Below are 24675 nucleotides of genomic sequence, written 5' to 3'. Positions count from 1 at the left end.
GAACGGAATGGGACGAGTGCGATCAGACCAGCACTAATGCACTGAATCCAATAAGAACTCTGCGGTTAAGTGTCCTTTGGTGAGAGTAGTATTAGGATTGTTGACCTCTTGGAAAGTCCTCGTGTTACACCTATTTTTTTGTACACAAGGCAATAAACGTTACGCACGACTAAAACCACGGTTTATCGGTTCATTCGCAAACGTGAGTCGCGACATTTGGGCATTTTGCTTAATATTTTTCGTGCATTCATTTCATCTTGGCACGAGTCAAGCCACTAGGGCATTTTGCTTGATATTAGAATTAGAAGCAGAGGCGTGGGGTGCGCGCACAGTGAAAAAAATGACGGGATGGGGGGGGAGAGGGAAGGAGAAGGGGTATATATATTTGCAGCGGAAAATAGAACAGGTGCGATCATACCAGCACTAGTTCACCAGATCCAATCAGAACTCTGTAGTTAAGTATTTTTGGGCGAGAGTAGTACTAAGATGGTTGACCTCTTGGAAAATCCTTGTGTTGCACCCTTCTTTTTCCACACGAGGCAATAAACGTTACGCGCAACCGGAACCATGGTCCGTCAGTTCATTCGCAAACGTGAGTCGCAGCGTCAGAGCATTTTGCTTAACATTTTTCATGCAATAATTTATAGTCCACCACGTTATAAGAGTGTTATCACAAACACCTTACATAGTAGAACAACCAAAAATAAGGTGCGGCGAGCGGTCCGTTCATCTGGGCATGAGTCGAGCCACCGGGGCATTTCACTTGATATTAGAATTAGAAGAAGAGGTGCGGGGTACGCGTATAGCGAAAAAAATGATAGCAAGGGGGAGGGAAGGAGAAGGGGTATATGTATTTGCAGCGTGAAATGAAACAGGAGCGATCATACCAGCACTAATTCACCGAATCCCATCAGAACTTCGCAGTTAAGCATTTTTGACCGAGAGTAGCACTAGGATGGGTGACTTCTTGGGAAGTCCTTGTGTTGCACCCTTCTTTTTACAGACGGGACGGTAAACGTTGTGCTCGATGTCGGGGTATTTTGCTTAATATTTTTTGTACATTCAATTAAAACCCATCACGTGATAAGAATATTATTACGAGTATCTTAGATAGTAGAACAACAAAAACAGAGGTGCGACGGGTGATCCGTTCATATCGGTATGAGTCGACGCGCCGGAGCATTTCGTTTTATATTAGAATTACAAATACAGGTGAGGTGTGCACGCACAGTGAAACAAATGACGGGAGGGGGCAAGGAAGGAGAAGGGATATATGTATTTGTGGCGCGAACTGGAATGGGTGCGATCATAGCAGCACTAATTCACCGAATCCCATTAGAACTCCGCAGTTAAGTGTGCTTGGGTGAGAGTAATACTAAGATGGGTGACTTTTTGGGAAGTTCTCGTGTTGCACCCATCTTTTTATAGACCGGGTGTTAAATGTTACGCGGGACTGGAGCGACGTTCTGCTGGTTCATTCGCAAACGTGAGTCACGGCGCCAGGGCATTTTGCTTAATGTTTTCGTGCTTTCAATTAAAGTCCATCACGTGATAAGAGTGTTATTACGAGTATCTTACATTATAAAACAACGAAAACAGAAGTGCGACGAGCGATCCATTCATATGGGTATGAGTCGAGGCGCTAGAGCATTTCGCTTGATATTAGAACTAGAAGCAGAGGTGAGATGTGCGCACACAGCGAAGCAAATGACGGGAGGGGGAGGGAAGGAAAAGAGGTATAAGTATTTCCAGTGCAAACTAGAACATGTGTAACAATATCTGCACTAATTCACTAGATCCCATCTGAATTCTGCAATTAAGCGTGCTTAGGTGAGAGTAGTTCTAAGATGGGTGACTTCCTGGGAAGTTCTCGTGTTGCACCCATCTTTTCACTAGATCCCAGATCGACGGTTCACTGGTTCATTCGCAAATGTGAGTCACGGCTCCAGGGCATTTTGCTTAATATTTTTTATGCATTCAATTAAAGCCCATCATGTGATAAGAGTGTTATTACGAGTATTTTACATAATAGAACAACAAAAATAAAGGTACGGCGGGCGTTCCGTTCATATGGGCATGAGTCGAGGCATCGAGGTAATTCGCTTGATACTAGAATTGGAAGTAAAGGCGAGGTGCGCGCAAAGTGAAACGAATGACAGAAAGGGAGAAAGAAGTAGAAGGGGTATATGTATTAGTGGTGCAAACTATAACGAGTGTGATCATACGAGCACTAGTTCATCGGATCCCATCAGAACTCCGCAGTCAAGCGTGCTTGAGTGAGAGTAGTACTAAGATGGTTGACCTCTTGGAAAGTCCTCATATTATACCTATTTTTGTGTACACAAGAAAATAAATGTTACACGCGACTAGAACCACGATCTGTCGTTTAATTCGCAAGCGTGAGTCGCAGTGTCAGGGCATTTTGCTAAATAATTTTTGTGCATTCATTTATAGTTCACCACGTGATAAGAGTGTGTTTACGAGCATCTTACATAGTAGAACAATAAAAAATGAGGTGCGGCAGGCAGTCCGTTCATCTAGGCGTGAGTTGAGCCACCGGGCATTTTGCTTGATATTAGAATTAGAAGCAGAGGTGCAGGGTGGCTGCACAGCGAAAAAAATGACAGGAGGTAGGAAGGAGAAGGGGTAAATGTATTTACAATGCGAACTAGAATAGATGCGATCATACCAGCACTAATTGACCGGATCCCATCAGAACTTCATAGTTAAGCATTTTTGGCCGAGAGTAGTACTAGGATGGGTGACCTCCAGGGAAGTTCTCGTGTTGCACCCTTCTTTTTGCAGACAGGGCATTAAACGTTACGCGAGACCAGAGTGATGGTCCAACGGTTCATTCGTAAAGGTTAATCACGGCGCCGGGGCATTTTGCTTAATATTTCTCGTGCATTCAATTAAAGCCCATCAGGAACACGAGTACTATTACGAGTATCTTACATAGTAGAACAACAAAAACAAATGTGCGGTAGGTGATCCGTTTATATGGGCATGAGTCAAGGCACCGGGCATTTCGCTTGATATTAGAATTAGAAGCAGAGGTGAGGTCTGCGCGCATAGTGAAACAAATGACATGAGGGGGGAGGGAAGGAGAAGGGATATATGTATTTGCAGCGCAAAATGGAATTGGTGCGATCATACCAGCACTAATTCACCGGATCCCATCAGAACTCCGCAGTTAAGCGTGCTTTGGCAAGAGTAGTACAAGGATGGGTAACTTCTTGGGAAGTCCTCGTGTTGCACCCTTTTTTTTACAAACGGGGCATTAAATGCTACACAGGACCAGAGCGATGGTCAGTCGATTCATCTGTAAACGTGAGTCACGGCGTCAGGGCATTTTGCTTAATATTTTACGTGCATTTAATTAAAGCCCATCACGTGATAAGAGTATTATGACGAGTATCTTACATAGTAGAACAACAAAAATAGAGGTGCATCGGGCGATCCGTTCATATGGGCATGAATCGAGGTACCGGGGCATTTTGCTTGATATTAGAACTAGAAGTAGAGGTGAGGTGTGAGCTTACAATGAAAAAAATGACTGGAGGGGAGAGGGAAGGAGAAGGGGTACATGCATTTATAGAGGGGAATGGGACGGGTGTGATAAGACCAGCACTAATGCACCGAATCCCATAGGAACTCTGCACTTAAGTGTCCTTTGGTGAGAGTAATTCTAAGATTGTTGACCTCTTGGAAAGTCCTCATGTTGCACCTGTTTCTTTGCACACGAGGCAATAAATGTCACACACGAGAACCGTCGGTTCATTCGTAAACATGAGTCGCAGTGTCAGGGCATTTTGGTTAATATTTTTCGTGCATTCATTTAAAGTCCACCATGTTATAATAGTCACATTACGAGCATCTTACATTATAGAACAATGAAAAACGAGGTGCAACGTACGGTCATTTCATCTGGGCGTGAGTCGAGCCTCCGGTGCATTTCATTTGATATTAAAATTATAAGCAGAGGTGCGAGGTGTGCGCATAGTGAAAACAATGACGAGAGGGTGGAGGAAAAGAGAAAGGGTATATGTATTTGCAGCGTGAAATAGAACGGGTGTGATCATACTAGCACTAATTCATCAGATTCCATCATAACTCCGTTGTCAAGCATTTTTGGGCAAAAGTAGTACTACGATGAGTGACCTCTTGGGAAGTTCTCGTGTTGCACTCTTCTATTTACAGACAGAGCATTAAACATTACCCAGGACCAGAGCGACGGTCCAATGGTTCATTCGCAAACGTAAGTCACAGTGTCGGAGCATTTTGCTTAATATTTCTCGTGCATTCAATTAAAGCCCATCAGGAACACGAGTACTATTACGAATATCTTACATAGTAGAACATGGAAAACAAAGGTGCAGCGGGCGATCCATTCAAATGGGCATGAGTCGATGCGCCTAGGAATTTCGCTTGATATTAGAACTAGAAGCAGAGGAGAGGTATGCGCGCACAACGAAACAAATGGTGAGAGGGGAGAGGGAACGAGAAGGGGTATATGTATTCGCGGTGTGAACTAGAACAGTTTCGATCATACTAGCAATAATTCATCGGATCCCATCAGAACTCCGTAGTTAAGCATGCTCTGGCGAGAGTAGTACTAGGATGGCTGACCTCATAGAAAGTCCTCGTGTTGTACCCTTATTTTTGTAGATGGGGTGTTAAACGTTACATAGGACCACAAAAATGGTCCGCCGGTTCATTCGCAAAGGTGAGTCACGGCATCAGGGCATTTTACTTAATATTTTTTGTGCATTCAATTAAAGCCCATCACATGATAAGGGTGTTATTACGAGTATCTTATATAATAAAACAATAAAAACAGAGATGAGGTGGATGATCTGTTCATATGGGCATTAGTCGAGGCGCCGGCGCTTTTCACTTGATATTAGAACTAGAAGCAAACATGCGATGTGCTCGCACAATGAAACAAATGACGAGAGGGGGGAGGGAAGGAGAAGGGATATATATATATATTTAAAGCGTGAGTTATAATAGGTTTGATCATACCAACACTAATTCACTGGATCCCATCAAAACTCTACAGTTAAGCATGCTTCGGCGGGAGTAGTACTAGGATGGGTGAACTCTTAGAAAGTTCTCATGTTATACCCTTATTTCTCAAACAGGGTGTTAAACATTACGTGGGACCGGAGTGACAGTCTGCCGGTTCATTCGCAAACATGAGTCATGGTGCCAGGCATTTTGTTTAATATTATTCGTGTATTCAATTATAGCCCACCACGTGGTAAGAGTGTTATTACGAGTATCTTATATAGTAGAAAAACAAAAATAGAGGTGCGGTGGGCAATCCTTTCATTTAGGCGTGAGTCAAGGCGCTGAGGCATTTGTCTTGATATTAAAACTAAAAACAGAGGTGAGGTGTGAGTGTGCAGCGATATAAATTATCAGAGGGGGAAGGGAAGCCGAAGTGGCACATGCATTTGTAGTGGGGAATGGGACGGCCGCGATCAGTCCAACACTAATGCACTGAATCCCATAAGAACTCTGCAGTTAAGTGCCTTTGGGATCCCATTGAATTCTCGTGTTGCACTCGTCTTTTTTCGGATAGAGCGTTAAACACTACGCATGACCGGAGATGCGGTCCACTGATTCATTCGCCGGTGTGAGTCTTGGCGCCATGGCATTTTGCTTCATATTTTTCGTGCATTCATTTATATTCCACCATGTAATAAGAGTGTAATTATGAGCAGCTTACATAGTAGAATAATAAAAAATGAGGTGCGGTGGATGGTCTATTCATTTGGCCGCGAGTCGAGCTGCCGGAGCATTTCGCTTAATATTAGAATTAGAAGAAAAGGTGCAGGGTGTGCGCGCAGTGAAAAAAATGATGGGAGGGGGGAGGAAAAGAGAAGGGGTATATCTATTTATTGCGTGAAATGGAATGAGTGCGCTTATACCAGCACTAATTCACCGAATCACAGCAGAACTCCGCAGTTAAGCATTTTTGGGCGAGAGTAGTACTAGGATGGGTGACCTCCTAGGAAGTCCTCGTGTTGCACCCTTTTTTTTGTAGACGGAGCTTTAACGTTACGTAGGACCGGAGTGACGATCCGCCAGTTCATTTGCAAACGTGAGTCACGGTGCCGGGACATTTTGCTTAATATATTTTTCGCATTCAATTAAAGCCCATCACGTGCAAATAGTGTTATTACGAGTATCTTACATAATAGAACAACGAAAATAGAGGTGCAGCGGGTGATCCGTTCATATGGGCATGGGTCGAGGCGCCAAAGCATTTCGCTTGATATTAGAACTAGGTGCAGAAGCGAGGTGTGCGCGCACAACGAAACAAATGATGGGAGGGGGGAGGGAAAGAGAAGGGACACAACTTGTAGCGCGAAATGGGACGGGTGCGATAATACCAGCATTAATGCACCAAATCCCATAAGAACTCTGTAATTAAGTGTCCTTGGGTGAAAGTAGTACTAACATAGTTGACCTCTTAGAAAGTCCTCGTGTTGCACCTATTTTTGTGCAAACAAGGAAATAAACGTTATGCGCGACCAAAACCACGGTCTGTCGGTTCATTCACAAACATGAGTTGCAACGTCTTTTTGTGCATTCATTTATAATCCACCACGTGATAAGAGTGTCATTACGATCTTACATAGTAAAACAAGGAAAAATGAGGTACGGCAGGTAGTCCGTTGATTTGGGCGTGAGTCGAGCCGCTGGGGCATTTTGCTTGATATTAGAATTAGAAGCAGAGGTGCAAAGTGTGCGCACAACAAAAAAAAATGATGGGAGGGGGGAGGGAAGGAGAAGGGGTATATCTATTTGCAGCGTGAAATGGAACGGGTGCGATCATACTAACACTAATTCACCGGATCCCATCAGAACACTGCAGTTAAGCATTTTTGGGTGATAGTAGTACTAGGATGGGTAACCTCTTTGGAAATTCTTGTGTTGCACCCTTCTTTTTGCAGATGGGGCATTAAACGTTATGCGGGACCAGAACGATATTCTGCCGGTTCGCAAACGTGAGTCACGATGCCGGGGCATTTTGCTTAATTTTTTTCGTGCATTCAATTAAAGCAAATCATGTAATAAAAGTGTTATTATGAGTATCTTACATAGTAGAACAACGAAAACAGAGGTGCGACAGGTGATCCTTTCATATGGGCATGGGTCGAGGCGCTGGTGCATTTCCTTTGATATTAGAATTAGAAGCAGATGTGCGGTATTAATGCACAATGAAATATTTGACGGTAGTGGGGTAAGAAGGAGAAGGAATATATATATTTGCAGCACAAATTAGAATAAGTTTAATCATACCAGCATTAATTCACTAGATCCCATCAAAATTTCACAATTAAGCGTGCTTGGGCAGGGCATTAAATATTACGCGGGACCAGAGTGACAATTTGCTGGTTCATTCGCAAATGTGAGTCACGGCACCGGAGCATTTTTTAAAATATTATTCGTGCATTCAATTATAGCCCACCACGTAATAAGAGTGTTATTACGAGTATCTTACATAGTTGAACAATGAAAAGAGAGGTGCGGCAAGCGATCTGTTCATCTGGGCGTGGCCGGGGCATTTTATTTCATATTAAAGCTAGAAACAGATGTGAGGTGTTCGTGTACAGTGATACAAATGATCGGGGGGAGGGGGGGGGAAGGCGAAAGGGCAAATGCATTTGTAGTGGGGAATGGGATGGGTGCGATCAGTCTAGCACTAATGCACTGAATCCCATAAGAACTCTGCAGTTAAGTATCCTTAGAATCCAACTTAATCCTCGTGTTGCACCCATCTTTTTCTGGATGGAGCGTTAAATATTACACATGATCGAAGATGCGGTCCACAGGTTCATTCGTCAGTGTAAGTCTCGACGCCATGGAATTTTTCTTAATATTTTTCGTGCATTCATTTATAGTCTACCACGTGATAAGAGTGTCATTACGAGCAGCTTACATAGTAGAATAATAAAAAACGAGGTGCGACGGACGGTCTGTTCATCTGGGCGTGAGTCGAGCTGCCGGGGTATTACACTTGATATTAGAATTAGAGGTAAAGGTGCAGGGTGCGCGCACAGCGAAAAAAATGACAATAGGGGGGAGGAAAAGAATAGGGGTATATCTATTTGCAGTGCGAAATAGAATGAGTGCAATCATACCCGCACTAATTCACCGTATCCCATCAGAACTCTGCAGTTAAGCATTTTTGGGCGAGACTAGAACTAGGATGGGTGACCTCCTGAAAAGTCCTTATGTTGCACCCTTCTTTTTTCAGATGGGGCGTTAAACATTACGCGAGACCGGAGCGACAGTCCACCAGTTCATTCGCAAACGTGAGTCACGGCGCCGGGGCATTTTGTTTAATATTTTTCGTGAATTTAATTAAAGCCCATCACAGGATAAGAGTGTTATTACCAGTATCTTATATAGTAGAACAACGAAAATCGTGGTGCAGCGGGCGATCCGTTCATATGGGCATGAGTCGAGGAACTGGGGTATTTCGCTTGATATTTGAACTAGAAGCAGAGATGAGGTATGCACGCACAGTGAAACAAATGGCGGGAGGGGGGAGGGAAGGAGAAGGGGTACATGCACTTGTAGCACGGAACTGGACGGGTGCGATAATACCAGCACTAATGCATCGAATCCCATAAGAACTCTGCAGTTAAGTGTCATTGGGTGAGAGTAATATTAAGATGGTTGACTTCTTGGAAAGTCCTTGTGTTGCACCTGTTTCTGTGCACAAGAGGAAATAAACGTTACGCACGACCGAAACAACAATTCGTGAAGTCATTTGCAAATGTGAGTCGTGGCATCAGGGCATTTTGTTTAATATTTTTTGTGCATTCATTATTATTCTACCACGTGATAAGAGTGTCATTACGACCATCTTTCATAGTAGAACTACGAAAAATGGGGTGCGACAGGCGGTTCGTTCATCTGGGCGTGAGTCGAGCCGTCGGACATTTCACTTGATATTAGAATTAGAAGAAGAGGTGCAGGATGCACGCACAATGAGAAAAATTCCAAAAGGGGGCAGGGAATGAGAAGGGGTATATCTATTTGCAGCGCGAAATGGAATGGGTGTGATCATACTAGAACTAGTTTGTCGGATCCCATCAAAACTCTGCAGTTAAGTATTTTTACGCGAGAGTAGTACTAGGATGGGTGACTTCCTGGGAAGTCCTCGTGTTGCACCTTTCTTTTTACAGATAGGGCAATAAACATTCGCGGGATCAGAGCAATGATCTGCCGATTCATTCCCAAACGTGAGCCACAGCATCGGGGCATTTTGCTTAATATTTTTCATGCATTCAATTAAAGCTCTTCACGTTATAAGAGTATTATTACGAGTATCTTACATAGTAGAACAATAAAAATAGAAGTGCGGCGGGCAATCCGTTCATATGGGCATGAGTCGAGGCGCCGGAGCATTTCGCTTGATATTAGAACTAGAAGCAAAGGTGAAGTGTGCATGTACAACGAAGAAAATGACGGGCAAAGGGAGGAAATGAGAAAGGGCACATGCATTTGTAGCACGGAATGGGACGGGTGAGATCAGATCAGCACTAATGCACCGAATCCCATAAGAACTATGCAGTTAAGTGTCCTTTGGTGAGAGTAGTATTAAGATGGCTGACCTCTTGAAAAGTCCTCGTGTTACACTTGTTTTTTTTGCACACAACACAATAAACGTTATGCGCGACTGAAACTATGGTTCGCTGGTTTATTCGCAAATGTTAGTCACGGCGTCGGGATATTTTACTTGATATTAGAACGAGAAGTAGAGGTGCAGTGTACACGCACCTATTTTTTGCACATAAAGAAATAAACGTTACGCACGACCGAAACTAAGGTCCATCAATTCGTTCGCAAATGTGAGTCGTGGCGTCAGGGCATTACGAGCATAAGACTCTCATTACGAGCATCTTACATAGTAGAACAATGAAACATGAGGTGCGACGAGCGGTTCGTTCATCTGGGCATCAGTCGAGTCGCTGGGGCATTTCGCTTGATATTAGAATTAGAAGCAGAGGTGTGGGGTTCGCACACAGCCAAAAAAATAACTGGAGGGGGGAGGGAAGGAGAAGGGGTATATGTATTTGTAGCGCGAAATGGAACAAATGTGATCATACCGGCACTAATTCACTGGATCCCATCAGAACTCCACAATTAAGCATTTTTGGGCGAGAGTAGTACTAGGATGGGTGACCTCTTTGGAAGTTCTCGTGTTGCACCCTTCTTTTTGCAGATAGGGCATTAAACATTACGCAGGACCAGAGCGATGGTTTGCTTGTTCATTCGCAAACATGAGTCACAGCGTCGGAGCATTTTTCTTAATATTTTTCATGCATTCAATTAAAGCTCATAACGTGATAAGATCACTATTACGAGTATCTTACATAGTAGAACAACGAAAACAAAGGTATGGCAGGTAATCCATTCATATGGGCATGAGTTGAGGAGCAGGGTATTTCGCTTGATATTAGAACTAGAAGTTGAGGTGAGGTGTGTGCGTAGAGTGAAACAAATGACAGAAGGGGGGAGGGAAGGAAAAGGGGCACATGCATTTATAGTGCGGATTGAGACAGGTGCGATTAGACCAACACTAATGCACCGAATCCCATAAGAACTCTGTAGTTAAGTGTCCTTTGGTGAGAGTAGTACTAAGATGGTTGACCTCTTGTAAAGTCCTCTTGCTGCCCCTATTTATTTGCACACGAGGAAATAAATGTTATGCCCGATGGGAACAACGGTCTGTCGGTTCATTTGCAAATGTGAGTTGCGACGTCAGGGCATTTTTCTTAATATTTTTAGTGCATTAATTTGTAGTCCACCACGTTATAAGAGTCTCATTACGAGAATCTTACATAGTATAACAATAAAAAATGAGGTGCGGGGAGCGGTCCGTTCATCTAGGCGTGAGTCGAGCCACTGGATCATTTCACTTGATATTAGAATTAGAAGCAGAGGTGCGAGGTTCGTGCAAAGTGAAAAAAATGATGGGGGGGGAGGGAAGGAGAATGGGTATATGTATTTGCAGTGTGAGATGGAACAGATGCGATCATACCAGCACTAATTCACCAGATCCTATCAGAACTCCGCAGTTAAGCTTTTTTGGGCATGGATAGTACTAGCATGGGTGACCTCTTTAGAAGTCCTTGTGTTGCTCCATTCTTTTTACAGACGAGGCATTAAACGTTACACGGGACCAGAGCGACGGTCCACCGGTTCATTCGTAAATATGAGTCACGGCGCCTGGGCATTTTGCTTAATATTTTTCACACATTCAATTAAAGTCCATCACGTGATAAGAGTGTCGTTGCGAGTATCTTAAATTGTAGAATAACAAAAAACTAGGTGTGGCGGGCATTCTGTTCATATGGGCATGAGTCGAGACGCCGGGGCATTTCACTTGATATTAGAACTAGAAGCAGGGTGAGGTGCGAGCACAGTAAAACAAATGATGGGAGGGGAGAGGGACGGAGAAGAGGTATATGTATTTGTGGCACAAAATAAAACATGTGCAATCATACCAGTACTAGTTCACCGGATCCCATCAGAATTACGCAGTTTAGCATGCTTCGGCGAGAGTAGTACTAGGATGGGTGACCTCCTGGGAAGTCCTCGTGTTTCACCCTTATTTTTGCAAACAGGGCGTTAAATATTATGCGGGACCGAAACGACGGTCCATTGGTTCATTCACAAACGTGAGTCACGCTGCCGATGCATTTTTCTTAATATTTTTTTGCACATTTCATTAAAGCCCACCACATGATAAGAGTGTCTTTGTGAGCATCTTACATAGTAGAATAACGAAAAATAAGGTGCGACCGGCGTTTCATTCATATGGGCATGAGTCAGGGCGGCAGAGCATTTCACTTGATATTAGAATTAGAAGCAGAGGTGAAATGCGCGCATAGCGAAACAAATGACAGGAGGGGAGAGGGAAGGAGAAGGGGTATAGGCATTTGGGGCACGAAATAGAGTGGCTGCGATCATACTAGCATTAGTTTACCGAATCCCATCAGAACTCCACAGTTAAGCGTGTTTGTGTGGGAGTAGTTCTAGGATGGGTGACCTTTTGGGAAGTGCTCGTGGTGAACCCTTCTTTTTGCAGACGGGGCGTTAAATGTTACATGGGATGGGAGCAACGGTCTGCCGATTCATTCGCAAATGTGAGTCATGGCGCCGGGACATTTTGCTTAATATTTTTCGTGCATTCAATTAAAACCTATCACAATATAAGAGTGTCATTGCGAGCATCTTACATAGTAGAACAACGAAAAATGAGATGCGGCGCGATCTGTCCATATGGATGTTAGTCGAGGCGTTGGGACATTTTTCTTGATATTAGGTGCACGGACAGCGAAACAACTGACGAAAGGGGAGAGTGAAGGAGAAGGGATATATGTACTTGCACTGCAAATTAGAATAGGTGCGATCAAACCAACACCATTTCATCGGATCCCATTAGAACTACGCAGTTAAGCGTGCTTGGGTAAGAGTAGCACTAGGATGGGTAACCTCCTTGGAAGTCCTCGTGTTGCACCCTTCTTTTTGCAGACAGGGCATTAAAGTTACGTGGGACTAGAGCGACAGTCCGATGGTTCATTTGCAAATGTGAGTCACGGCGCCAGGGCATTTTGCTCAATATTTTTCGCGCATTCAATTAAAGCCCATTAGATGATAAGAGTGTCATTGTGAGTATCTTACATAGTAGAACAACAAAAATTGAGATGTGGCAGGCGATCCTTTTATATGGGCATGAGTCGAGGCGTGGGGCATTTCGTTTGATATTAAAACTAGAAGCAGAGGTGAGGTGCGCGTACAACAAAACAAGTGATGGGAAGGGAGAGGGAAAGATAAGGGGTATATGTATTTGCGACGCAAAATAAAAAAGGTGTGATCATACCAGCACTAGTTCACCGTATCCATCAGAACTCAGCAGTTATGCATTCTTGGGCGAGAGTAGTACTAGGATGGGTTACCTACTAAGAAGTTCTCGTGTTGCACCCTTCTTTTTGCAGACGGGGCATTAAACATTACTCAGGACCAGAGCGATGGTCTGCTAGTTCATTCGCAAATGCGAGTCACGGTGCCGGAGTATTTTGCTTAATATTTTTTGCGCATTTAACTAAAGCCCATCATGTGATGAGAGTGTCATTGTGAGTATCTTAAATAGTAGAACAATAAAAAACGAGGTGCAACAAGCGATCCATTCATATGGGCATAAGTCGAGGCACTGGAGTATTTCGCTTGATATTAGAACAAGAAGCAGAGGTGAGGTTCGCGTACAGCGAAACAAATGACTGAAAGGGAGAGGAAATGAGAAGCATCATATATATTTGCGGTGCAAACAATAAAGGGTGCGATCATACAAGCACAAGTTCTCTAGATCCCATCAGAAATTCGCAATTAAGCGTGCTCAAGTGAGAGTAGTACTAGGGTTGGTGACTTGCTGGAAAGTCCTCATATTGCATCATTCTTTTTACAGACAAGGCATTAAACTTTATGTGGGATCGAAGTGACGGTCTGCCAGTTCATTCGTAAATGTGAGTCACGACTCCAGGGCATTTTGCTTAATATTTTTCGTGCATTCAACTAAAGCCCATCACGTGATATGAGTGTTCTTACGAGTATCTTACATTGTAGAACAACGAAAACAGAGGTATGGCGGGTGATCCGTTCATATGGGTATTAGTCGAAGCACTGGAATAATTCGCTTGATATTAGAAGTAGAAGACGAAATGAAGTGTGTGCGTACAACGAAACAAATTACGGGTGGGGGGAGGGAAGGAGAAGGGGTATATGTATTTGTGACATGAACTAGAACGACTGCGATCACACCAGCACTAATTCATCGGATCCCATCAGAACTCCGCAGTTAAGTGTTCTTTGGCGAGAGTAGTATTAAGATGGGTGACCTACTGGGAAGTCCTCGTGTTGCCCTTTTTTTTGCAGACGGAGCATTAAACATTACGCAAGACCAAAGCGATAGTCCGTCGGTTCATTCGCAAATGTGAGCCACGGTGTCGGGGCATTTTGCTTAGTATTTTTTGTGCATTCAATTAAAGTCCATTACGTGATAAGAGTGTTATTACGAGTATCTTACATAGTAGAACAACAAAAACAGAGTTACGGTGGGTAATTCGTTTATATGGGCATGAGTCGAGGCATCAGGGCATTTCCCTTGATATTAGAACTAGAAGCAGAGGTGAGGCGTGCACGTACAGCAAAATAAATGATGAGAGGAGGGAAGGAAGGAGAAGGGGCACATGTATTTGTAGTGTAGAATGGGACGGGTGCTATCTCACCAGCACTAGTGCACTGAATCCTGTAAGAACTTTGCAGTTAAGTGTCCTTTAGTGAGAGTAGTTCTTAGATGGTTGATCTCTTCAAAAGTCCTCGTGTTGCACCTGTTTCATTGTACACGATGCAATAAACGTTACGGGCGAAAGGAACCACAGTCTGTCGGTTCATTCACAGACGTGAGTCGCGACGTTAGAGCATTTTGCTTAATACTTTTTGTGCATTCATTTATAGTCCATTACATTATAAGAGTCTCGTTATGAGCATTTTAGATAGTAGAATAATGAAAAGATGAGGTGCAGCGGGCGGTCATTTCATTTGGGCGTGAGTTGAGGTGTCGAGGTATTTCGCTTGAAATTAGAATTAGAAGAAGAGGTGTGGGGTGCGTGCACATCGAAAATAATGACGGGAGGGGGGAGGAAAGGAGAAGGGGTACATGTATTTGCAGCAAAAAATGTAAAGGGTGCGATCATACCAGCACTAATTAATCGTATTCCATCAGAACTCCGCAGTTAAACATGTTTGGGTGAGAGTAGTACTAGGATGGGTGACCTCCTTAGAAGTCCTCGTGTTGCACCCTTCTTTTTGCAGATGGGGCATTAAATGTTACGTGGGACCAGAGCGACAGTCCACCAGTTCATTTGCGAATGTGAGTCATGGTGCAGGGGCATTTTGCTTAATATTTTTCGTGCATTGAATTAAAGCTCATCACGTGGTAAGAGTATTATTATTAGTATCTTACATAGTAAAACAACGAAAACAGAGGTGTGGCAGATGATCCGTTTATATGGGCATGAGTCGAGGCGTCGGGGTATTTTTATTGATATTAGAACTAGAAGCAGAGGTGACGTGTGCGCGTATAGCAAAACAAATGATGGGAGGGGGGAGGGAAGGAGAAGGGGCACATGCATTTATAGTGTAGAATGGGACGAGTGCTATCAGACCAGCACTATTCCTCTGAATCCCATAAGAACTCTGCAGTTAAGTATCCTTTGGTGAGAGTAGTTCTTAGATGGTTAACCTCTTGAAAAGTCCTTGTGTTGCACCTGTTTCTTTGCACATGAGGCAATAAAGGTTACGTGCGAAAGGAACCACGGTTCGTTTGTTCATTCGCAAACGTGAGTCGCGGCATTATGGCATTTTGCTTAATATTTTTTGTGCATTCATTTATAGTCCACCACGTTATAAGTGTCTCATTATGAGCATCTTACATAGTAGAACAACGAAAAATGAGCTGCGGTGGGCGGTCACTTCATCTGGCTGTGAGTCAAGTTGCCAGGGCATTTTGCTTGAAATTAAAATTAGAAGAAGAGGTGCGGGGTGCGCGCACAACAAAAAAAATGACGGGAGGGGGGAGGGAAGGAGAAGGGGTACATGTACTTGCAGCACAAAATAGAACGGGTGCGATCATACCAGCACTAATTCACCGGATCCCATCAGAACTCCGCAGTTAAGTGTTTTTAGGTGAGAATAGTACTAGGATGGGTGACCTCTCAGGAAGTCATCGTGTTGCACCCTTCTTTTTGTAGGCGGGGTGTTAAACGTTATGCGAGATCAGAGGAATAGCTTGCCATTTCATTCGCAAACGTGAGTCACAACGTCGGGGCATTTTGCTTAATATTTTTTGTGGATTCAATTAAAGCCCATCACGTGATAAGAGTGTTATTACGAGTATTGTACATAGTAGAACAACGAAAAGAGAGGTGTAGCGGCCAATCCGTTCATATGGGCATGAGTCGAGGCATCGGGGCATTTTGCTTGATATTAGAACTAGAAGAAGAGGTGGGGTGTGCGCGTACAGTGAAACAAATGACGAGAGGGGGTGGGAAGGAGAAGGGGTATATATATTTGTAGTGCGAAATGGAACTGATGCAATCATACAAGCACTAATTCACCGATCCCATCAGAACTCTGCAGTTAAGTATTTTTGGGCGAGAGTAGTACTAAAATGGGTGACCTCTTTTGAAGTCCTCGTGTTGCACCCTTCTTTTTGCAAATGGGGCGTTAAATGTTACACAGGACTAGAGCGATGGTCCACCAGTTCATTCACAAATGTGAGTCACGGTGCTGGGGCATTTTGCTTAATATTTTTAGTGCATTCAATTATCATCATGTGATAAGAGTGTTATTATGAGTATCTTGCAAAGTAGAACAACAAAAATAGAGGTGCGGCTGGGGATCTGTTCATATGGGCATGAGTCGAGGCACTAGGGCATTTTGCTTGATATTAGAACTAGAAGCAGAGGTGAGGTGTGTGCGTACAGTGAAACAAATGAAGGGAGGTGGGAGGGAAGGAGAAGGAGTACATGTATTTGTAGCGGGGAATGTGACGGGTGTAATTAGACCATCACTAATACATCGAATCCCATAAGAACTCTACAGTTAAGTGTCCTTTAGTGAGAGTAGTACTAAGATGGTTGACATGTTGGAAAGTCCTCTTGTTGCACTTATTTTTTTACACATGAGGTAATAAACGATACACCCGACTGGAACCTCGATCCGTTGGTTCATTCGCAAAAGTGAGTGGCGACGTCAAGGTATTTTGCTTAATATTTTTTGTGCATTCATTTATAGTCCACCATGTTATAAGAGTCTCATTACAAGCATCTTACATTTTAGAACAACGAAAAACAAGGTGCGGCGGGTGGTCATTTCATCTGGGTGGGAGTCGAGCTGCCAGAACATTTCACTTGATATTAGAATTCATAGCAAAAAAAATGATGGGAGGGGGGAGGGAAGCAGAAGGGGTATATGTATTTACAGTGCGAAATGGAACGGATTCGATCATACTAGCACTAATTCACCGGATCCAATTAGAACTCTATAATTAAGCATTTTTGGGCGAGAGTAGTACTAGGATGGGTGACCTCTTTGGAAGTCCTTGTGTTGCACCCTTCGTTTTGTAGACGGGGCATTAAACGATACGTGGGACCGGACCGACAGTCTGCCAGTTAATTCGCAAATGTGAGTAACGGCGTCGGGACATTTTGCTTAATATTTTTTATGCATTTAATTAAAGTCCTTCACATGATAAGAATGTTATTACGAGTATCTTATATAGTATAACAATAAAAACAGAGGTGCGGTGGTTGATCTATTCATACAGGCATGAGTCGAGACACCGAGATATTTTCTTTGATATTAGAACTAGAAGCAGAGGTGAGGTGCGCGCACATAGCGAAACAAATGAAGGGAGGGGGGAGGCAAGGAGAAGGTGTATATGTATTTGTAGCGCGAATTGGAACGAGTGCGATCATACCAGCACTAATTCACCAAATCCCATCAGAACTCCACAGTTAAGCGTGTTTGAGCGATAGTAGTACTAGGATGGGTGACCTCCTTAGAAGTCCTCGTGTTGCACCCTTTTTTTTGCAGACAGGGTGTTAAAAGTTACGCGGGACCGGATCGACAGTCCGTCAGTTCAATCTTAAACGTGAGTCACGGCGTCAGGGCATTTTGCTTAATATTTTTCGTGCATTCAATTAAAACCCATCACGTTATAAGAATGTCATTGTGAGCATCTTACACAATAAAACAATGAAAACATAGGTGTGGCGGGCGATCCGTTCATATGGGCATAAATTGAGGTGCCGAGGCATTTTGCTTGATATTAGAACTAGAAGCAGAGATGACGTGCGCGCATAGTGAAATAAATGATGGGAGGGGAGAGAGAAGGAGAAGGGGTATATGTCTTTGCGGCGCAAACTAGAACGGGTGCGATCATACCAACTCTAGTTCACTGGATCCCATTAGAACTTTGCAGTTAAGCGTGCTTGGGTGAGAGTAGTACTAGGATTGGGGACCTCCTAGGATGTCCTCGTATTACATCCTTCTTTTTGCAGACGGGGCATTACACGTTATGCGGGACTAGAGCGATAGTCCTCCAGTCCATTCATAAACGAGAGTCATGATGATGGGGCATTTTGCTTAATATTTTTCGCACATTCAATTAAATCCCATAACGTGATAAGAGTATCATTGCGAGTATCATACATAGTAAAATAACAAAAAATGAGGTGTGATGGGTGATCCATTCATATCGGCATGAGTCGAGGCACCGGGGCATTTTCTTTGATACTAGAACTAGAAGCAGAGGTTAAGTGCACGCAAAGCAAATCAAATGACAGGAGGGGAGAGGGAAGCAGAAGGGGTATATGTATTTGCGGCGCAAATAAGAATGGGTGCGATCATACCAACACTAGTTCACCAGATCCCATCAGAACTCTGTAGTTAAGCGTGCTTGGGCGAGAGTAGTACTAGGATCGGTGACCTACTGGAAGTACTTGTGTTGCACCCTTCTTTTTGCAAATAGGGCATTAAATGTTATGCGAGACCGGAGCGACGGTTCATCTGTTCATTTACAAACGTGACTCACGGCATCGGGACATTTTGCTTAAAATTTTTTGTGTATTCAATTAAAATCTATCATGTGATAAGAGTGTTATTACGATTATCTTACATAATAGAACAACAAAAATAGAGGTAAGGCAAACGATCCATTCATATGGGCATTAGTCGAGGCGCCGGCGCATTTCACTTGATATTAGAACTAGAAGCAAACGTGAATTAGAATAAGTTTGATCATACCAGCACAAATTCACTGGATCGCATCAAAACTATGCAATTAAGCGTGCTTCGGCGAGAGTAGTACTAGGATGGGTGAACTCTTGGAAAGTCCTCGTGTTGCACCATTTTTTTCGCAAACAAGGCGTTAAACATTATGAGGGACCAGAGTGACAGTCTGCCAGTTCGTTCGCAAACGTGAGACATGGCGCCATGCATTTTTCTTAATTTTATTCGCACATTTAATTATAGCCCACCACATGATAAGAGTGTTATTACGAGTATCTTACATCGTAGAACAACGAAAACAGAAGTGCGGCAGGTGATCTGTTCATCTGGGCATGAGTCAAGACACCGGGGCATTTGTCTTGATATTAAAACAAGAAACAGAGGTGAGGTGTGAGTGTACACTGATACAAATGACTGCAAGGGGGAGGGAAGCCGAAGTGGCACATGCATTTATAGCAGGGAATGGGACGGGCATGACCAGTCCAGCACTAATGCACTGAATGGCATAAGAACTTTGCAGTTAAGTGTCCTTGGAATCCCACTGAATCCTTGTGTTGCACCCCTCTTTTTTCGGATGGAGCGTTAAACACTACGTGCGACCGGAGACGCAATCCATCGGTTCATTCGCTAGTGTGAGTCTTGGCTCCATGGTATTTTGCTTAATATTTTTTGTGCATTCATTTATACTCCACCATGTAATAAGAGTATCATTACGAGCAGCTTACATAGTAGAATAATAAAAAATGATGTGCAGCGGACGGTCCATTCATCTAGGTCCGAGTCGAGAAGCCGGAGCATTTTGCTTGATATTAGAATTAGAATCAGAGGTGCGGGGTGTGCGCACAGCAAAACAAATGACGGGAGGGGGGAGGGAAAGAGAAGGGGTATATCTATTTGCAGTGCGAAATGGAATGAGCGCGATTATACTAGCACTAATTCACCGGATCCCATCAGAACTCCGCAGTTAGTACTACTCTCACCAAAGGACACTTAATTATAAAGTTCTTATGGGATTCGGTGCATTAGTGCTGGTCTGATCTCACCCGTCCCATTTTGCGCTATAAATGCATGTGCCCCTTCTCCTTCTCTCCCCCCTCCTATCATTTGTTTCGCTTTATGTGCACACCTCATCTCTATGTTCTACTATGTAAGATACTCGTAATAACACTCTTATCACGTGATGGGCTTTAATTGAATGCACAAAAAATATTAAGCAAAATGCCCCGATGTCGTGACTCACGTTTGCGAATGAACTGGTGGACCGTCGCTGCAGTCTTGCGTAACATTTAACACCCCGTCTACAAAAATAAGGGTGCAACACAAGAACTTTCTAGGAAGTCACCCATCTTAGTACTACTCTTGCCCAAGCACGCTTAACTACGGAGTTCTGATGGGATTCGGTGAATTATTACTAGTATGATCGAAATGTTCTAGTTCGTGCCGAAAATATATATACCCTTCTCCTTCCCTCTCCCCTCCCGCCATTTATTTCGCTTTGCGCGCACACCTCACCTCTACTTCTAGTTCTAATATCAAGCGAAATGCCCAGATGCGTCGACTCATGCCCATTTGAATGGATCGCTCACCGCACCTCTGTTTTTATTGTTCTGCACGAGAAATATTAAGCAAAACGCCCCAGTGCCGTGACTAACGTTTGCGAATGAACCGGTGGACTGTCGCTCCAGTCCTGCGTAACGTTTAATGCATCGTCTGTAAAAAGAAGGTGCAACACGAGAACTTCCCAGGAGGTCACCCATCCTAGTACTACTCTCGCCCAAAAATGCTTAACTGTGGAGTTCTTATGGGATCCGACGAAGTAGTGCTGGTATGATCGCACTTTCGCGCTGCAAGTAGATCTAGCCCTTCTCCTTCCCTCCCACCTCCCGTCATTTTTTCCTTTGTGCGCGCACCCCGCACATCTTCTTCTAATTCTAATATCAAGCGATATGCCCCAGCGGTTCGACTCACGTCTAGATGAACGGACTGCCTGCCGCACCTCATTTTTCATTGTTCTACTATGTAAGATGCTCGTAAAGATACTCTTATCACGTGGTGAACTAAAAATGAATGCACAAAAAATATTCAACAAAATGCCCTGACGCCGCGACTCACGCTTGCGAATGAAGCACGGTCTTAGTACTACTCTCACCCAAGGACACTTAACTGTAGAGTTCTTATGGAAATCGGTGCATTAGTGCTGGTATTATCGAACCCGTACCATTTTACACTACAAGTGCATGTGTCCCTTCTCTTTCCCTCCCCCCTCCCATCATTTGTTTCACTGTGCGCCCACACCTCACCTCTACTTCTAGTTCTAAAATCAAGCGAAATGCCCCGACATCTCGACTCCTGCCCATTTGAACGGATCACCTGCCACACCTCTATTTTGTTGTTCTACTATGTACGATACTCATAATAACATTCTTATCACGTGATGGGATTTAATAGAATGTACGAAAAATATCAAGTAAAATGTCCCGGCGCCGTGACTCACGTTTACAAATGAACTAGCGGATCGTCGCTCCAGTCCCGCATAACATTTAATGCCCTGTCTGCAAGAAGAAGGGTGCAACATGAGGACTTCCTAGGAGGTCACCCATCCTAATACTACTCTCACCTAAAAATACTTAACTGCGGAGTTCTGATAGGATCCGGTGAACTAGTGCTGGTATGATCGCAATCATTCCATTTTGGGCTGCAAATAGAGATACCCCTTCTCCTTCCCTCTCCCCTCCCGTCATTTGTTTCGTTGTGCGCACACCTCACCTCTACTTCTAATTCTAATATCAATCGATGATCCGGTGTCTCAACTTGCGCCCAAATGAATGGATCGTTCGCCGCACCTCATTTTTTTTTATTCTACTATCTAAGCTGCTCGTAGTGACACTCTTATCACGTTGTGGACTATAAATGAATGCACAGAAAATTTTAAGCAAAATGCCATGGCGCCAAGACTCACGGCGGTGAATGACCCGACGGACTATTGCTCCAATCCCGCGTAACGTTTAATGCCCCATCTGAAAAAAGAAGGGTGCAACAAGAGAACTTCCTAAGAGGTCACCCATCCTAGTACTACTCTCGCACAAGCACGATTAACTACGGAGTTCTAATGGGACTAGGGAACTAGTGCTAGTGTTATCGCACATGTTCTAGTTTGCGTCGCAAATACATACAGCCCTTCATCTTCCCTCTCCGCTCCTGTCATTTATTTCGTTGTGCGCACACCTCACCTCTGCTTCTAGTTCTAATATCAAGCGAAATGCCCCGGTGCCTCGACTCATGCCCATATGAATGGATCGCCTACTGCACCTTATTTTTTGTTGTTCTACTATCTGAGATACTCGTAATGACACTCTTATTGCGTGATATGCTTTAATTAAATACCCAAAAAATATTAAGCAAAATGCCCTGGCGCCATGACTCCATTTTTGAATGAACCAGCAGACCGTCGCTCTGATCTCGCATAATGTTTAATGCCCCATCAGCAAAAAGAATGGTGCAACACTAGAACTTCCCAGCAGGTCATCAATCCTAGTACTACTCTCGCCCGAGCACGCTTAACTGCAGAGTTCTGATGGGATCCGGTGAACTAGTGCTGGTATGATCGCACCCATTTTAATTTGCGCTGCAAATACATATGCTCCTTCTCCGTCCCTCTCCCCTCCCGTCATTTGTTTCGCTATGCGCGCACCTCACCTCTGCATCAAATTCTAATATCAAGTGAAATTCCCCGACGCCTCGACTCATGCCCATATGAATAGATCGTGCCGCACCTCATTTTTCGTTGTGTTACTATTTAAGATACTTGCAAGGACACTCTTATCAGGTGATGGACTTTAATAGAATACGCAAAAGATATTAAGCAAAATGCCACGGCGTCATGACTCATTTTTGCGAATGAACCGGCAGACCGTTACTTCTGTCCTGAAAAATATTTAATGCCCTATCTGCAAAAAGAAGGGTTCAACAAGAGATCTTCCAAGGCGGTCACCTATCCACTACTCTTGCCCAAGCACGCTTAACTGCGGAGTCCTCATTAGATCCTGTGAACTATTGCTGGTATGATATCAACCGATCTAGTTTACGCCGCAAAGACATATATCCCTTCTCCTTCCCTCTCCCCTCCCGTCATTTGTTTCACTGTACGCATACCTCACCTCTTATTCTAGTTCTAATATCAAGCGAAATGTCCTTACACTTCGACTCATGCCCATACAAACAGATTACCCACAGCACCTCATTTTTTGTTGTTCTATTATGTAAGGTGCTCTAAATGACACTCTTATCACGTGATGGACTTTAATTGAATGCAAAAAAAATATTAAGCAAAATGTCCCGGCGCCGTGGCTCACGTTTGCAAATGAATGGGTGGACCGTCGCTCTGGTCCCGTGTAACATTTAACACCCAGTCTGCAAAAAGAATGGTGAAACACAAGAACTTCCCAAGAGGTCACCCATCCTAGTACTACTCTCGCCAAAGCACGCTTAATTGCAGAGTTCTGATGGGATCCGGTGAACTAGTGCTGGTATGATCGCACCCCTTCTGTTTTATGTCGCAAATACATATACCCCTTCTCCTTCACTCTACCCTCCCGTCATTTGTTTCTTTGTGTGCGCACCTAACCTCTGCTTCTAGTTTTAATATCAAACGAAATGCCTCAGTGCCTCGACTCATGCCCATATGTGCAAAACAAAACAAAATAGGTGCAACACAAGGACTTTCCAATAGGTCAACCATCTTAGTACTACTCTCACCAAGGGACACTTAATTGCAGAGTTCTTATGGGATTCGGTGCATTAGTACTGGTCTGATCGCATCCGTCCCATTATGCGTTACAAATGCATGTGCCCCTTCTCCTTTCCTCCCCCATCCCGTCATTTGTCTCGCTCTACGCGCAGACCTCACCTCTGTTTCTTGTTCTAATATCAAGCGAAATATCTCAGCGCTTCAACTCATGCCCATATAAACCGATCACCCACTGTATCTCTGTTTTCATTGTTTTACTGTGTAAGATACTAGTAATAACACTCTTATAACGTGATGGGATTTAATTGAAGGAACAAAAAATATTAAACAAAATGCCCTAGCGCCGTGACTCACATTTGCGAACGAACCGATAGACCGTCGCTCCGGTCCTGTGTAATGTTTAATGCCCCGTCTGACAAAAGAATGGTGCAACACGAGAACTTCTCATAAGGTCACCTATCCTAGTACTACTCTCACCCAAACACGCTAAACTGTGAAGTTCTGATGGGATCTGGTGAATTAGTGCTGGTATGGTCGCACCCATTTTATTTCGTGCTGCAAATGCATATACCCCTTCTCCTTCCCTCCCCTCTCCCATCGTTTGTTTCGCTGTGCAAGCACACCTTACCTCTGCTTCTAGTTCTAATATCAAACAAAATGCCCTGGTGCCTCGACTCATGCCCGTATGAACGGATCGCTCACTGCACCTCTGTTTTCGTTGTTCTACTATGTAAGATACTCATAATAACACTCTTATTACGTGATGAGCTTTAACTGAATACACAAAAAATATGAAGCAAAATACCCTAGTGTCGTGACTCATGTTTTTCGAATGTACTGGCGGACCGTCGCTCTGGTCCCGCGTAACATTTAAGGCTTTATCTGCAAAAAGAAAGGTACAACACGAGGACTTCCTAGGAGGTCACCCGTCCTAGTTCAACTCTCGCCTAAAAATGCTTAACTGTGGAGTTCTAATGGGATCTGACGAATTAATGCTGGTATGATCGCACCCATTCTATTTCGCGCTATAAATACATATACCCCTA

At 43.8% G+C, this 24675-nt stretch overlaps 15 pseudogenes; 11 read left to right on the top strand and 4 right to left on the bottom strand.

Moving 5' to 3' along the window:
• Nucleotides 1–404: 404 nt before the first annotated feature.
• On the top strand, nucleotides 405–523 carry LOC148268346 (5S ribosomal RNA; annotated as a pseudogene).
• A 775-nt stretch (nucleotides 524–1298) lies between these two features.
• On the top strand, nucleotides 1299–1417 carry LOC148268345 (5S ribosomal RNA; annotated as a pseudogene).
• Nucleotides 1418–2675: 1258 nt separating this feature from the next.
• On the top strand, nucleotides 2676–2794 carry LOC148268344 (5S ribosomal RNA; annotated as a pseudogene).
• A 348-nt stretch (nucleotides 2795–3142) lies between these two features.
• LOC148268343 (5S ribosomal RNA) lies at nucleotides 3143–3261 on the top strand (annotated as a pseudogene).
• A 3574-nt stretch (nucleotides 3262–6835) lies between these two features.
• LOC148268342 (5S ribosomal RNA) lies at nucleotides 6836–6954 on the top strand (annotated as a pseudogene).
• Nucleotides 6955–10119: 3165 nt separating this feature from the next.
• On the top strand, nucleotides 10120–10238 carry LOC148268341 (5S ribosomal RNA; annotated as a pseudogene).
• Nucleotides 10239–13834: 3596 nt separating this feature from the next.
• On the top strand, nucleotides 13835–13953 carry LOC148268340 (5S ribosomal RNA; annotated as a pseudogene).
• Nucleotides 13954–14771: 818 nt separating this feature from the next.
• On the top strand, nucleotides 14772–14890 carry LOC148268339 (5S ribosomal RNA; annotated as a pseudogene).
• Nucleotides 14891–15709: 819 nt separating this feature from the next.
• On the top strand, nucleotides 15710–15828 carry LOC148268338 (5S ribosomal RNA; annotated as a pseudogene).
• A 1727-nt stretch (nucleotides 15829–17555) lies between these two features.
• On the top strand, nucleotides 17556–17674 carry LOC148268337 (5S ribosomal RNA; annotated as a pseudogene).
• Nucleotides 17675–18489: 815 nt separating this feature from the next.
• Nucleotides 18490–18607, top strand: LOC148268336 (5S ribosomal RNA; annotated as a pseudogene).
• A 1995-nt stretch (nucleotides 18608–20602) lies between these two features.
• On the bottom strand, nucleotides 20603–20721 carry LOC148268335 (5S ribosomal RNA; annotated as a pseudogene).
• Nucleotides 20722–22375: 1654 nt separating this feature from the next.
• Nucleotides 22376–22494, bottom strand: LOC148268334 (5S ribosomal RNA; annotated as a pseudogene).
• An 809-nt stretch (nucleotides 22495–23303) lies between these two features.
• LOC148268333 (5S ribosomal RNA) lies at nucleotides 23304–23422 on the bottom strand (annotated as a pseudogene).
• Nucleotides 23423–24052: 630 nt separating this feature from the next.
• Nucleotides 24053–24171, bottom strand: LOC148268332 (5S ribosomal RNA; annotated as a pseudogene).
• Nucleotides 24172–24675: the final 504 nt, after the last annotated feature.

This window comes from Carica papaya, chromosome 3 (assembly GCF_054855325.1).
Source record: "Carica papaya isolate Zhongbai chromosome 3, ASM5485532v1, whole genome shotgun sequence".
NCBI lineage: Eukaryota > Viridiplantae > Streptophyta > Magnoliopsida > Brassicales > Caricaceae > Carica > Carica papaya.
This window is presented reverse-complemented; position numbering and strand designations above follow the sequence as displayed.